The sequence below is a fragment of the Oryctolagus cuniculus genome, chromosome 7 (assembly GCF_051225735.1).
Source record: "Oryctolagus cuniculus isolate XC-2025 breed Fujian yellow rabbit chromosome 7, ASM5122573v1, whole genome shotgun sequence".
In the NCBI taxonomy this organism is placed as follows: domain Eukaryota; kingdom Metazoa; phylum Chordata; class Mammalia; order Lagomorpha; family Leporidae; genus Oryctolagus; species Oryctolagus cuniculus.
In genome coordinates, this window is record NC_142873.1 from 93,267,956 (window position 1) to 93,284,326 (window position 16,371).

Genomic DNA, 16,371 nt, shown 5'->3' on the forward strand with positions numbered 1-16,371 from the left:
TCTGCGCTGTTAAATAAGACCCTTGGCTTTAAATATTGACAGATGAATGATCTGACTCTTAAGAAAGAGTTATTATGCGGTAAGAGCTCTGTGTTATCCAAGCACTTCTGTTTTGGTTCTGGGGGCACTTGGCATAAGGGCCCTCCACTATTATCTGCAGCTTAAGGATGCACAGCTGGAATAGCAATGGATTTGTTATTTGTAAAACATCCATGAATTTCACCACAGGCCTTCTACCAACATGGAAGCATCTGTGAATCAAACTGTTCCCCAGCTGTTCATTCATTACCTGCAGGTTCTTGTAGTATAACGTCCCTATTAATACTGCTGGTTATACTACACCCCTATTGGGTCTGTACAAAATCGTTCCTCTTATGCGACATAACTCATGAAATCCCCCAAAGATAAATCCCTTAAGATACTCTTTAAAAAGGAATATCTTTCTGGAGTTACTGCCAGTGTTTCTGGGGTAACTTTCCACATTTTCACTTGAACCCTTTTTAGTTTCCTAAGTGTTTTTTTTTTTTTTTAAGTCCCTCCCTTTCAGGCAGATACACTCGGTTCTTTCCCACATCAAGAATGGAAAAAATTTCTGTGAAAGCAAGATTCAAACACTAAATAGAATAAAAACAAATGCCATACTGAAGTTGTTTTAGGCCTTATCTTCAAAAGCACAATTGCTTCAGGTCCTCTTAACAAATAGCTTTTCTTATTAAAGCTCTGGAAATTTTCATTTTTTTAACAGCGAAACAGTGACGCACATATTTTAGGTTTTAATTAAAAGCTTTGAGTGATAATAATTTGTATCATTGTACCACTGTACTTTTATTTAAAAACAAATTGCATTTATAAATCATTTGGTAAAGTGTATTTAACAGCTTTACTGCAGGAAATGGAAAGAGTAGACTTTTATATTAAAAGCAAAACCATAAAATGTAATGTTTAAGTTTGCAAAGAACATGTATTTTAACTTAGACGCCAAGTAATAGTTATAATAAATGAATGACTACAATATTTGGTAATTCAACAACGTTTTACGAATGTTATAGAAAAACATACAATGGTTTCCTTTAAAATTCAGACATCATCAATGATTATATTTTGTTTTATGACTCCAAAATTTCATTGAGATCATGCTAACAGCTGTAATCCATGAAAATCTGTCAGCATAATTTTCTATTTCTTCCACATCAACAGGTCTAGAATTTCAAGACATCAAATTTAGCATTCTGTACCGTATACGGTGCATGTTTTTCTCTGGTTTACATATCTTTGACCTTAAAGAATACAGACTTGATTCAGTAAGAATATGGTCACTTAAGTGTAATGTGTAATAGCTTAAATCTGATATTGCAACACTCATTAATAAAGCTTTAACGATAGAGCTTCGCTTCTGTTTAGATATCTAGATTTTATTTAGATTTGGATATGCTTTTGAATTTCCAGATATTGAGTCTAATTTTTAGATTATGGATATTAGATTTGTTTGCATTTATAAGAGAACACATAAGTAAATATAATTTAGAGTTTATTTTATTTCGTTTTTGGAAACTATTTGGAACACAGAGAGGCAGACAGAGAGCCTCTATCTGCTTGCTCACTCCCTAAATGTCCTCAAAACCGCCTGATCGGGGGCCAGGCTGATGCAGCAGCTGGGAAGTCAGTCCAGGTCTCCCACATGGGTGACAGGAACCTAACCACTGCTCTCCATAGTCTCAAACAGCCTGAAGCTGGAATACATAGTGGAGCTGGGAATCAAACCCAAGTACTGCAAGGTGGGACACAGTCATCTTAACTACTAGGCCAAAGGCTTGACCCCATGATGTGCTTTTTAAATTGATACCTACAGTCGGTAATATGCCTTCAAATGGGAAATACTGTTTTTGGTCCTGTACTTGGAGAAGGAGACACAGGCATTTTGTCCAGTGTGGCTACTGAGGCCATTTCGACATTCCTTCCAGGACCAGGAAGTAAATGGCAGGAAAGGAGGCACCTCTTTCTTCTCACATTTTATTATTCAGAATTGTGTCACATGGCCATCAATTAAATATACATCAATTATAAATGTGATTTTTTGACACCTTAAACAACAGTGATAGTCTACTAACAATAAAGAAAGGATAATCAATTGTTTGAAGCATTGATCAAACTCCCAAATGCACCTTTTGTTTAATGTTCCGTGCTGCCCTTAATAATTAATTCATCTGTTTATATGCTAAATGTCTTATCTTCCTCTTACTAGGAAGTGAGCTCCAGGAGAGCAGAAACCTCATCTGTCTTGATCACTGCTATGTTCTTACAATCCAGGAAACTCTGTCCCCCATTATGTGCTTTATAAATGTTTTCTTAGAGAAACTATATGGACTTAATTGAAGTTCAATTAAATAGCAACCAGCTTATGGAACTCAAACTTATTAAACAAATACTTCTTATCTTAAATTGCCGCAGAAAATGTCCTTACTATTTCCAGTTAATTGTGTCAAAGATTATCTAAAATTTTTCTTCCAAAGAATTACCATGTAGAACGAGAAATTGCAAAATTGTAACCAGTCATTGCCTTGTTTTGGTTCAAAAGAAGTATAACACTTGATGTCCAGCTCACTCTTCTCCAGAGAGTCAATTCCATTCCTATTCTCCACCCGCACCCATCCACCAATAATAGAAGTAGGAAGTAACATAACCTAGAACAAATACTCTATGATTAAAAACTTTGACAGATATCATATATATATACATATTTTTAAAAAGTTCCTTTAATCATGTTCCATAATGCTATAAGTATGTGAAAGATTGTTTGTTGACTTCATAAGGACTCAATTTAATTTCCAGAATGCAAAATTTCATAAATGATAAATCAGTTGTAAGTGAATTAAAAGGACTAGCATACTTCTTTCTTTTGCTTTAAAATGAAATAGTCACCTGGGGCCAGTGCTGTGGTGCGGTGGGTTAATCCTCTGCCTGCGGTGCCAGCACCCCATATGGGTTCTAGTCCCAGCTGCTCTTAGTCCAGTCCATCTCTCTACTATGGCCTGGGAAAGCAGTACAAGGTGGGCCCAAGCTTTTCGACCCCTGAACCCTCATGGGAGACCAAGAAGAAGCGCCTGGCTTCAGATCAACCCAGCTCCAGCCATTGCAGCATTTGGGGAGAGAACCAGGGAATGGAAGACATTTCTCTATGTTTCTTCCTCTCACTGACTGTAACTCTACCTCCCAAATAAATAACTAGAAACTTTAAAATAAATAAATAAAATAAAATAGTTACATAAACACCTGCTAACTACAGCTTTCATATAAATAGGTTACTTAAAAGGTGCTCGATTACTTTTAAAAAACTCCATCTTAACAAATATAGCTGAAGAGTTTACTAACTCTTGTAGAACATATGAATCTGTAGACAGAACAGGAAAGTTTTTGGACGAATATCACCCATCATCAGAGTCCATCCTTCTGGGGATAGGCTGCCTGAAAAATAGTTACATTTCTATCCCATGGCCTTTATTATTCTTGAAAGCAAAGGAGTATCATTTGTCCTTTGCCTCTTTTTCAGTGTGAGCCCTGGATGATTTGCCAAAGCCATTTATACAAATCTCACTACTTGGGAAAGAAATTTCAAAACAATAAAAAAACTACAATTTCCATTGATTTGCAGGGAATTCCGTGGTAGTTTCTTTACTGAAAATCATAGAAAACTGATGTCATTGTTTTTGTTTTCCTATTATTGTACAATAACTATTGAAGGGTATTATTCAATTATGTTCCCAGTGAGAAGACAGAGAAATTAGGAACTATCATGCAGCCAGTTACCAAGCTTCACAGACTTGACTTGAAAGTGGTGTTAATACCATAAATCAAGATTCTTGACTCCCAAGCTTGCCTTGAGAATATTCTTTCCCTAGGGTGCCTAATAAATGGATAACTGAAAAGGATCATTAATTCTTTCAGGACACTAGGGTATCACTTAAACACCCCAGAAAAACAATTTGCCAAGTGTTATACTGATTCTTTGAAAGAGCTAAAAAGATGAAGAGTTTACACCCAGAAAATTTCTAACAGAATTTGGTTCATTCAAGAGTCAGGGTTATCTTTAATTTTTCAAAATAATAGTAACTTCAATTGAATTTATGTATTTTTTATTAATTGTTGAAAGACCAGGTTGCCACTGTAATCTGGTGTGCTCCCCTGACCCACCTCATTTTTGTAAGATCTTATTTATTTATTTGAAAGAGTTACGGGGAGAGAGAGAGAGAGAGAGAGAGAAACAGAGAGAGAGATTTTCCATCTGTTGTTTCTCTCCCAAATAGCTATGAATGCAGGGGTCCAAAGACTTGAGCCATCCTCTGCTGATTTTCCTAGGAGGATTTGCAGGGAGCTAGATCGAAAGTAGAGTATCTAGGATTCGAAACAACGGCCATATGGGACGTCCACACTGCAGACGACAGCTTAACCCACTGCACCATGGTGCCAGCCCCATCACCCCTCAAAGAATTTTCTCTGGTGTAGTAACATAGAAATGAAAGAAATCACAAATAAAATTATAATCCTCCAATTTCAAGTTTTTTACTTGAGGTATTATAAGGAATCTATTAATGAATACTAAGAGGCTTATTTTAATATATCAAACTTCTTTGTAATTGAAATTGGAATCCCTGATAATAAAACTAATAAAAATTTAGTAGATAAATATTATTTTGCATCCTTGCATTTACTGTTTCTAAATCATACTGAATATGTAATTAAATTTTCGAATCATATGTTTCAGTTGCAACCATCTAAAATATCGAAGATAAATTTTATTTGAACCAATATACACTTTACTCTTTGTTGCCAAGATTCTGAAAAAGTTTTTTTCACGTACATGACAAGTTTAAAAATAAAAAATATCTAATATCTTTTCATTTTTTAAGTCTGAGAAAGAATCCCTACTGGCAATACTGTTAATAATACAGAACCTTTTATACTTACCTGCTAGTTCCAAAATGCAATTTGTTTTCTAGTCTTTCATTGGCCAATCACATATCTCTACACTTAAGGAATATCCAAGAGAAAAGAAGAAGAAAATGAGCAGGATAAAAGGAGGGAGGGACTAAGAGAAAAAATGAGAAATTATATAAAGAAAGAGCGAGGGAGGAAAATGTCACCAGGGAAATGCAGCATCTCTTTCTACTACATTTAGTTCCTGGTAAAAGAAGGCAGACTGAGCCAAGTACAATTATGTACTTTTAAAGATCTATTTCTAATGAACTCTGAACATGATACATATACATGCCTGAATACTGTTGGTAGAGCCTCCTCCTTCACTCCCTGTCTTACCTCAAGTTCTTTCTTACTGCTGGTTTTCTCCTTTCTGTTCTTAAATATTTCTATTTTCTCCTAAATGCGGACTATTCACCTGAAGCAAACTCATGCTGATTTCAGTCTTTCCACTTCAAAGCAATAACAAAAAAGCTGTGGATCAAAAACCCAAATCACAATAAGAATACACAAGACAAGACATTACTGATTTTCATCACCAATGCTTGGTATTGTCATTAAACATGAATTATCTGTTGAGGAACAGTAAAACATTTGTCTTAAAGTTAGATTGATTATAGTAGACAGTAAAGAGGATACTCAGCAATGAAACAGTCTTTTTCTTAAGATTTTTTTTTTTTATTTCAAACTCAGAGTTACAGAAAGAGAGGAAGCAACACATATAAAGAAAGAGAGACCATTTCCCTTGTTTCATTCCCCCAAAGGGGCCTTAAAAACAGGGCTGGCCCAGGTGGAAGCCAGGAGCCTTGGCTTACCTCTGGGTCTCCCATGTGGTGGGAGGGATTGTATACTGTGGCATCTTTTGCTGGCATAAGAGCACTCTACAATTAAATTTGGTTCTTAAATTTGTAGATGACATGGGAAATATTTATTTCTTGTTAAAAGAGTTGTAGGGGCCGGCACTGTGGCACAGCGGGTTAAAGACGTGGCCTAAAGCACCGACATCTTATATGGGCGCTGGTTAGAGTTCCAGCTGCTCCTCTTCCGATCCAGCTCTCTGCTAAGGCCTGGGATAGCAGTAGAAGATGGCCTAGGTCCTTGGGCCCCTGCACCCTTGTGGGAGACCCAGAAGAAGCTCCTGGCTCCTGGCTTTGGATCTACGCAGCTCCAGCCATTGGGGCCATCTGGGGAGTGAACCAGGGATGGAAGACCTCTCTCTTTGTCTCTACCTCTCTCTGTAACTCTGTCTTTCAAATAAATAAATCTTTAAAAGAGTTGTAGCATGTTAATGCTAAATTTTTGGAAACGTTTGATATATCTAACTTTGGGAATCTTTTTTTTTTTCAATGTAAAATGCTTCAGAGTTCTAACACTCTTAGACATCTATTTTTTAGACTATATATCAACTGTATCTGCTGAGTTTTAAGCATTGAAATATTTTAACATTGCAAGAACTTTGTGGCCCATCCTTCAGGTGAATTTAGAGCTTTTACTTTCTATAAATATTTGGACCCATTATCATGTGTAAGTGTTTAGTCAATTATCAAAATTATGTATATAAATAAAATTAGTACTTTCTATAAATGCAAATGATATATTTTATCTTTATGTGTTTAAATTTACAATTTCAAGATATATTTCACCTTTTATATACAAATCACAACTAAAAGTCATTCCATATTATTTATTTTCATTGGTAGAAGATAGTTAAAGGGAGAAGTCAACAATCTATCTGATGCTTCTGTTCTAATTTTGGAAACAAAAAAGCTTAAAATTATTCTCTTGACATATTCTTGCTAAATTCTTCAACTTCTGGATTTTGGTTTGCTAACATTGAGGGAAAGTGCCCGTAAATATTCAGCTACTTGAATAAATTAAGACCAAATACACTTAAGGAAAGATGATTTAATTACATTCCTTTTGGGATGATGTTCTCACCAATTTACTTGCAAACATGAATCTACTTCTTTTAAACAGATTTTCAAAATATTTGACAAAAAGCAGGATTTTCTCCTCAACTAAAGTTTCTAGTCTACAAGCATTCATGTTGTTCATGGAAGCAAGCTTCTGTGTTTTTGCCTTTGCTCCTTTTACAGCTTTTAATCCTTTTCTGGAATAAGATTTTGTTTTGTATAAATTGTTAGACAAAAGCCATGAATATTAAGCCATTATTTTTACATTAGCAAGTTTTCCCAAGGTGGGTTTTTATCATTTTAAGAAATTTGTTTTGTGTGTTACTCCCTCTTTGTCTAATCACCTCTAAAATTATGAACGCTCCAAGAATAATACATACAGAATAACAAAACAGCTTGAAATATTCATAACCAAGAAAGCAACTGTTAAATGTTCATAAACAAAGTTGTTTGGAGACTCCTTTATTAATTTTTAATTTATTTTCAGTCAATTCCTTATTACTTCCAAATTCCTGTAGGGGATTCTGTTAATTAGTCATATGTAAAATATTCATTAAAACCAGCTTCCTATTTTCTTCTTTTATTGCAAATTTACATTTCTAATCTTATAACCAAAATAAATGCCATTGGGTAGAGAAACCATATTAATTATGATCAGGTCTTTAAAATATGAGCTCATATAATGAAATATTAGGTAATATAAGCTAGACTAATATTGAGGTACTGTGTTACCATATCCTGATAGTGAAGTAGCACCTCGTTATCCAGTTCATGTCTGAAAAATTAATATCAACACCACATAAAGTACAAAGTTTGAAAGCTAAAATTAATTAATACTGACTTTGTAACCTTATACTTTTGTACATTAAGGATATTTCAAAAAGAACAGATAGTTTAATGATTCTAGGATAATCAAAAGTGACTTTTGAAATTAAACTTTCATTTCTGGATTCTACAAGGTTTAATAAATCAGTTAACTTCACATTTTACTTTTCCAGTTACTTCCTTTAGTTTCTATGTATTACTTTAAAAATATTTAGTATTGATTACATTGCTTTGATTCCATACTAAAAATAGCAGAAGTATAAGAAATGAGACATTTATGGGAGCTTAGCATTATTAATATAGGTATTTACTTTCCCCCTCACATAAGGTTATGTTAGTAAAACCTTCACACAAACATTTCTAAAAGAAATAATACATTGTCATTATAACAATAGTGTCCAGTACCTGATACAGTATTGTGACAGCGAAATATTTTTTTAAGATTTATTTATTTATTTTAAATGACAGAGTTACAGGGAGAGACAGGGAGAGAGAGAGAGAGAGAGAGAGAGATATTTTCCATCTGCTGGTTCACTCCCCAGGCTAGGCCTCAAAGACCAGGGCTGAGCCCAGCCAAAGCCATGAGCCAGAAGCTTCATCTGAGTATCCCACATGTGGCAGAAATCCAAGGCTTTTGGCAGAGAGCTGGATTGGAAGTGGAGCAGCCAGGGCACAAACTGGCACCCATAGGGGATGCCAGCATTGTAGGTGGCAGCTTTACCCACTATGCCACCATGCGAGTCTCAGAGAGTGGAATTCTTGATCCAGCTTAGAAATTTGCTTTCAAATGCATCTTATGTTGCTTTTCTAAAACACTCCAGATAATGTATATTATATATATATGTATATATAATATACATATATTGCATCTTTTCTGGAACTCTGTGTGAATCTTAAATCTTCAGTTATATAATTAATATGTTTAAAAAAAACTGCTTGTGTCCTAAAAAGTCCACCCAACCTGATTTTTATCCAGCCTGAATTGATGTCTCCATCTTCACAAGAATATCAAGAAAAGTACTTAATAGTAAACTACATAGATCAAATAATCTAGTTTAGTATTATAATGAAATTTGTCAAAAGCTAATTTAGCAAGCTTTGCTGGTATAGAGTCCATGCTTGAACCAATTTAAGAGGTTTGAAAGAATTATCAGTAATTATAATTCCACATCCCTGTGATATTTCAGAGATATCTTGAGCAACATATTTCTTTCTGTTTAAAGATTTATTTATTTGAAATTCAAAGTTCGAGAGAGAGACAGACAGAGAGAGAGAGAGAGAGCACTCTTCCATCCACTGGTTCACTCCACAATTATCCACAAATTCCCAGAGCTGGGGCAGGCCAAAGCCAGGCGCTTCATCAGGGTCTCCCACATGAGTGGCAGAAGCCAAAACACTTGGGCCATCTTTTGCTCCTTTCTCAGGCCACTACCTGGGACCTTAATGGGAAGCAGAGCAGCCGAGGCATGAACTGGTGCCCACACTGGATGGCGGTGTCACAGGAAACAGCTTTACACACTATGCCAGAACACCAGCCCTAATATAATTTTTTTAAGACCAGAATTCCTTCCCATAAATTGAAAGCCCTTTAAAAGATCTTACAGTCTCATTTTACTTTGAATCTGTAACTAATCCTTAATCATATATGCTCTGTGCTTTCAAACTTGAGAAAAATTCTACATTTTAGGTGGTGTCGTGGAAGTGACTTCAGAAGAACATGAAATTCCCCTTTTACAGAAGAGAACTCTGCGGTCAGCACAGAGGCACTCACTGAACAGAGGGCCAGCTGGACCAGGGGCCACTCCACCTGCTTGTCCCCCATGAAGAGACATTAAGAAGAAAACAGGAGCAGAATAAGTTTGGTATGTGAAAGTGTGCCATAAGAAAAATAAAACACATTCAGGCCTGATTTAAGTTCTGATTCAAAATTTACCAGTAGACAAATGTTTGAAGATAATTCCCTCCTTAGTAAAGAAGTAAAACATTTCCTGTTTTGTTTTGATATGTTTGTGAGGGCCCAATAATATATATATACAAGCATACACCACTATCTAAGCTAAAGTTGGTATGTAACAATGCAGTACACAAGACAGCCTGCTTCTCAAAGTGGTTTAGCATTGGATAGTTCCTATAGTTCCAGAGTATTCAGGGAAAACTATGATGAACTTTTGTATAACTAACATCTTTTTCTGTAGCATATCTTTCAATGAAACCCAATACTTTTAGTTTTTTTTTTTTTTTTATTTGACAGGTAGAAACAGAGACAGAGAGACAAAAACAAAGAGAGGAACTGTCATAGACAAAGGGAAAGACATAAAGAGAGCGCCTATCTACTAATTTACTTCTTAATTCTAGAAATGGCCGCAACAAGGCCAGGTCAAAGATGGAAACCTGGAACTCTTTTTAGATATTTAACAAGGATGACAGGAACCCAGTGGAAGCCAGTCACTGGAGCCATCAGTTATGCCTCCCATGATCTGCATCAACAGATCAGGAGCAGAAGTGGGACTGGAGCACAGGTGCTCTGATCGGACATGGCGTTCCAACAAATTCCTTAACCACCAGGCTGGATACCCACTCCAATATTCTGTGTTTTTAGATTTTTTTTTTTTTTAGTGTTAGATGTGTCTCTTCTACAAGAATAGTTTGAGAAGTATAATTCCATTTAGAGTTGAGATAGTAGGTTTCCCAAAGAACAAGTTATTTCTCAAAATTTTAATAGGAATAAAATATTCTCAAAACCTTTCTCAAAATTCTGGTAATCTCACTTGGTTTGAGGAAATTTTCAAAAGCAAGCTGGGGCTCCTTCTGAGACAGATCTTGTCACCACACAGTGTCCCATCTGAGGTGCGGCCACACGCAGCATTTCTTCCTCACTCAGAGACTGTTCTTTCATCTCCACAAGATGTATTGTGATGCTTTCTTTTGAAAGTAGTGCAACTCTTAGTGAAATATAGTGTGTTTTCATTAAAGATACTTAATTTTTTTTATTATTCTTAATTTTTTCTGTTTCACTCTCCAATGGCTGTATAAGAAGCTGAGTATTAGAAAAGCAAACATTCAAAATAACACTGTATAACCTGGACAAGGCATAAAAATACATTTCATTTTTACTGCATCCCCTATGAAAGTCAGTTAAAGAAAACCACACTATAACTAGGAAGATATTTGTCTCTTCCAACAGATATGCATAAATTAATTGCTCTTAAAGTTATCCTATTCAATTTTTAAAATGTCTACTCTCTCCAATACCTTTCTAAGATGATTAGTGATAAAATTCATAAAAGATTATAAAAGGGTTCTTTCATTAAGAAGATAGTTGGTTTGCTTCTATTTTTATAGTTTAAAGAATTTACAAAGCAATTATCTTCCCCATTACCCAAATAGTATTTACAATGTAGCAAAACAATTAAATATAATTTAATATTATTAGGTTACACAGCTAAGATTTTGTCATAGAAAATAATCTTACTTTACTATGCAGTAAAAAAAGAGAAAACTATTTTCTGCCATAATTTTAAATACTAATAACAGTTTATGGCTTATGCCCAAAAATTACCTGTAAAACTTAGAGCTGTGATAAAAAAAATTGAGTACATTTTTATTCATACTCAAAATCTCTTAACGATAAGATTCAGGTTGAAAAGGGAGGGATTGAGAAGGGAATCAAAGATTAAGTCTTCATCATCACAGCACGACATTTCTTTTGACAACATAACTCAATTGCTACTAAAAATAAATCATTTATGATTCAAAATTTATTTAGTGTCATTCATACCTGTCATTTATTTAGTGCTTTCCCCCAGGGATAGAGAAGAACACTCTACACTTCTTAGTACATGGCCAAAATAATTCCTAGGAACAGGAAACCACAAACGATGTGAAGCATAAAAAGAGCTGCAGAAATTTTCAGTTGTCCTAAAAATCGTAAGAGAAATGAATAGAATTTTCCTAAAACCATTTCACTCACTTGGAAATATAAAATATTATTCAAATGCAACATTGGAAACTTCTAGCCAGCTTATTTTAAATGAGGTCCATCTCACCATGCCCAGGCCAATATTTTCTCTAAGAGCTTTCCGTAATACTGCTTTAGAATCTAGAATGGCCCTCTGGAACTGAGAATAGGCCAGAATTCAGGTAATGTATAAGAAATTTAGTTGAACACAACACAACTGGATTCAGGACAGGAATTAGTCATATTTTAATTAGAGTCGAATTTACCTATAAATTAACGTCCCATCATTTTGAATATTTTAAATTAACTCACCTCTGAATTTTGACAGCTTCTACGTTATAAAATTGTTGAAGATCAATTTTAACATAGAAAGCACTGTGCAGGATGATTTTTGATGAAGCATTAACACTCTTTAAAAATGCAATTATGATTTCTATCTTATACTATTTTTGCTAAGCTTAACTGAAGTTCTGCATGTAAATCATACTGTCAAATAAAGATCTATATTCATATAATGGATTATTATGCTGATAGTCACGATTACTACTTTTGACTAAATCAACCAAATCTATTATCAACCAACTATAATCCATTCTTTGGTATTTAAACCACTCTGGTAAGCGAGATAAAAATGCATGTTTCTGAGCAAACTGAATTTTTAGGGAACTCTATGGAAAAAATAATTAATTAGCATACAAGTAAAGGCATCATGGCAAAGTGGAGTGAACACTGAAGTAACTCAGGAACTTTGAGACACATTCACTTAACCAACCTTGTACTTGATTTTTCTTTGTATGTGTAATATAGGGATTGAACTAAAATTAGATCTCTCAATATTCTATCCAGTGAAAATTTCCCTGCTTATGGGCAGAATTGAAATAAATATGGTTATATAGAGCATTTATAGCATAACAATATACCAATATTAAATCGTATCTTAATGTGTCAAACATTAATGCATCCATTAAGTCAAATGACCTTCAAAACCCCTTATCTTACCTACCCCAATCTGCAAAAAAAAAGGTACCTGGGAAGCAGGACAAAGATGGCATTTTACAGATTAAAAAAAAATACAGTGCTAACAGAGGCTATGTAATATATCGTGAATAAATATATAAGACGCACATCTGGGGCTGGAGTGCAGATTACTTTTTAATCCAAGCTCTTTTTAAATTTGAGAGGTAGAGATAAAAGAGGAGAAAGTTGGGAGGGCACCATTGCTCTGGTTCACTGTCCAAATGTCTACAACAGTCCCTAGGTGGCACCAAAGCTGAGAGGCTTGTACTTCACCTGGTCTCTCACCGGGCTCATCCCTAGGCCATCACTGGTGCCTCCCAGGAAATTTATAATGGCAGGAACCTATTAATGGCAGGAGGCGAGGTTGCGAATTGAACCAAAACACTCCAATGTGGGATGTGGGCATCCTAAACACTAGGCCAAATATCTGCCTCTATATTTTATTTTTTTAACTCTACAGATAATGAAAGAATTTCAAGATTTTTAAAATGCTATGTCATCAGTGAAAAAAAACCATCATACGGCATGTTGATTTCTAATAATAATAAAATTCCCCATACATTTAAGTTTGTAATAAAATATAGATTTGCATATTTTATTCTACATATTAATACACAAAAGCATGAAGATGAAAACTAAACATCACGTACAAAATATTTAACAAAAGTTGGAGAAGTGTTTATTCATTCAAGTTTTTAGATATTGGACACTTATTTTAGCAAGTTATATTTGTGTTTCAAGCACTATATTAAAACTGAAAAACACATGTAATTATAACTTTGTTAAATAGTATTTTCTTGCTGGGATACAACATGAGCAAGTAAATCTATCCATAATACTGCTAACATTGATTAGAATTAAGTTTAATTATATTCATATGTTATTTTAAAGCCAAGTAATTCATTTAACAAAAACATACTCATGCAATTAGCATCAATTTCTTTTAGATATCTCATAATCATATTTCAAAAGAACATTTTCTGAGGCTGCTATAAGATGCTATCAAAATATTTTAGAAAAATTATCTATGAGCATTTCTATTCATGCATTTCCAAGTTATATAATATGGTATGTCACCAGTCTTGATATAGTTCATAAAATTTAAAATATGGTGATACAGACGGTTTATCATTTATATGTCCGAGACATTTGAAAATTAGCTCTTGAAAGTTTTCTAGTTCTGATTTCCTGGTGAAAAAATAATACATTGGAATGAACTTCTGGTAGCTGAGATGATATCACAAATTAAGACATGGCAGAGTCTATTTACTTCTTTCAGTAAACTCACTTAGATAGAAAGTTTTTGACAACTTGTGGATTTTCTTTTTTGGTTGAGTGACAGCAAGTAGCAGTGTATAGCTGTCACAAGGTTATTAGCATACAGACTAGGAAGACTATTTTTGATTTGCTGAAAAATAAATAAATTTTCTCATGCAACTTTAAAACTTATTCCTGGATGGACTCTACTCCTCATGTTAGTAAATTGAAATTACCATTTAATTCAGAATATCCTGAACATATCTATTGCATTTTAATACCTAATTTTTGCAAGACTTATAAAATTAAATGTCATGATGATACATTTTGAAAGCTTTCTAATGTTTAAAATAACAAAGTGAACTGAAAACAAGGAAGTAAAGGAAAGAAGGAGAGAGAGAGGGGAGAGAGGAAGAGCAAGAAAAAGGAGGGAAGGGAGCAAAGAAGAAATAGAACAAACTCCTGCCACCCTAACAAGCAAACTTGCCTTCCACTGGCTTGTATTCCTCGTACTGAACAGTGTGTCGGTTGGCAGGAAGAAGAAGTAATTCACAGATCCTACAGATTCTGGGCTTAGTCACAGGAGTGGATTCTGGACATCCTAAGAACTCACCAAGAAGATGAAACCTGACAGAACCCACATGGAAATTCATTTAATCTATTTTCGTTTAATACTGTCTATCATGTATTTTTGATGGCTAAATGGAAAAGAAAAAATGAAATTCTTCCATATAAATTTCTATTAAATATCATTTTAGCTATCAGTTGTCACACCTGCTATTTGATGCTTTCCAGTGAATTGACACAATTATATATTTTTGCAACCTATATCATTCTCAGAAGCCCTATTTATTTTCTAGTAAATCCAATTTATTGAAACTTTATTAGAATATTTTAACATATGCCAAATATTCATTTCCAATCAATATATTAAATATTATTCAATCTGAATCTGTGAGGTATTGGCTAATGTGCCTGTTTTTAACCTAAAATGATTCACTGCTTTCCATGAAAATGCCAAGGCAGCTCTGCAGGTTCTTTTTGAAAACATGCAGCTTAGCATATGCAATTAGACTTTACATATTATTTTAGAAGCTTTGAGGCTTTCTGGTATTCTGTAAAAGCTCCTCCCAATTTTTAAAGTTTCATTAAACTTATGTAGTGTATCAGTTGCCTCCAAACTTATCATTAGACTCACAAATCCATTACATGTTTAGTATCCTCAAGTTTATCTGTATTTATGCATGATCCCACACAACATTAATCTCTAAAATTGAGCACAAACATATACAAAAGCTGAATTTATAAGATGAAATACAGATGTACTTCCTTATTGGGGTGACTTTGGAGCGACATTCCTTGTATTCTTGAGTGCGACTCACCAGTGATATAGTTTATTACATAGAACTTTGTTCCTAAAAGGATTTTTAAGTAATTTGGGGGTTTGGGGATCAATTTTTTGGCAGATCTATTTATGGAGTTTTTAATCTCCCAGAATAACTCACAAGGGAGATACCAGACTACCAGCATTCCACCTTCAAAACCAAGAGTCTAATATACAAATGTACTCATTCTTAGTGTGTGTTTTGTAAAGACAGTTTATCAGCCAAATTTATGACAAGGTAAAATTTAATGTGAACAGAATTTTTTTCAGTGAGATGTTGAAAATAAAAATATCCATAATACACATAGGCTTGAGTTCAAATATATTTCAATTTTTTAATCATAACCTTAAATAATGTTTAGATATTTTCCTCATAGTTTATTTAAGTATTTTCTGTTAAGTGTTTCAAACACTCAATATATTAAAATTATTTAAGATGATTTTCTGGACTCATGCTTTTATACCTACATGACCTATTATTCAGATCTCTTTCTTTAGCTGTATCATTTGAAAGAATGAATGAAAAATATTTTTCAAAATGCAATCTGGAGCAGTGTTTAGTGCAATGGTTAAGACACCACTTGGGATGCTCACATCCCACTAGAATGCCAGAGTCCAAATCCCAACTGTGCTCCTGATTCTAGTTTTCTGTTAATGCATACCATTGGAGGCAGCAGGTTATGACTCAACTACATAGATCACTGCCACATACATGGGAGACCTGAGTTAACTTTTAGTCTCCTGGGTTTGACCTGTCCCACCTGGAGCTCTTATGGGTATGCTGTGGAAGGGAGATTTTTCTCGATCTCTCCCTCTCTTCTCTTTCTTTGTCTCTCTGCTTTTAAATAAATTAACATTTTAAAGAATAAATTCTATGACAAAAGATTTATTCCTGGATTTTTCGTGCCAAATATTTTTAATAATATGGAAAAGTTTTCTCTCACAAAAAATTATGTCATCCATTTCTCAAAATTCACTTAAGCGTATGTTTGAGTGTATATTATTTTTGAGCACTGTGTTGGGTAATGTAGATGACTATTCAACAA

General features: G+C 34.2%; 1 long non-coding RNA gene across 3 annotated transcripts in view; it reads left to right on the forward strand.

Moving 5' to 3' along the window:
- Nucleotides 1-9,571, forward strand: part of LOC103350144 (uncharacterized) — a 95,030-nt gene extending 85,459 nt beyond the window's left edge. Inside the window, exon 6 of one of the 3 annotated variants that reach the window (XR_016237257.1) lies at nt 9,397-9,571. This is a non-coding gene — a long non-coding RNA (uncharacterized LOC103350144). The remainder of the gene's footprint in view (nt 1-9,396) is intronic. The other 2 variants (XR_016237251.1, XR_016237265.1) reach the window with 2 other exon arrangements.
- The last annotated feature ends 6,800 nt before the right edge of the window (nt 9,572-16,371 follow it).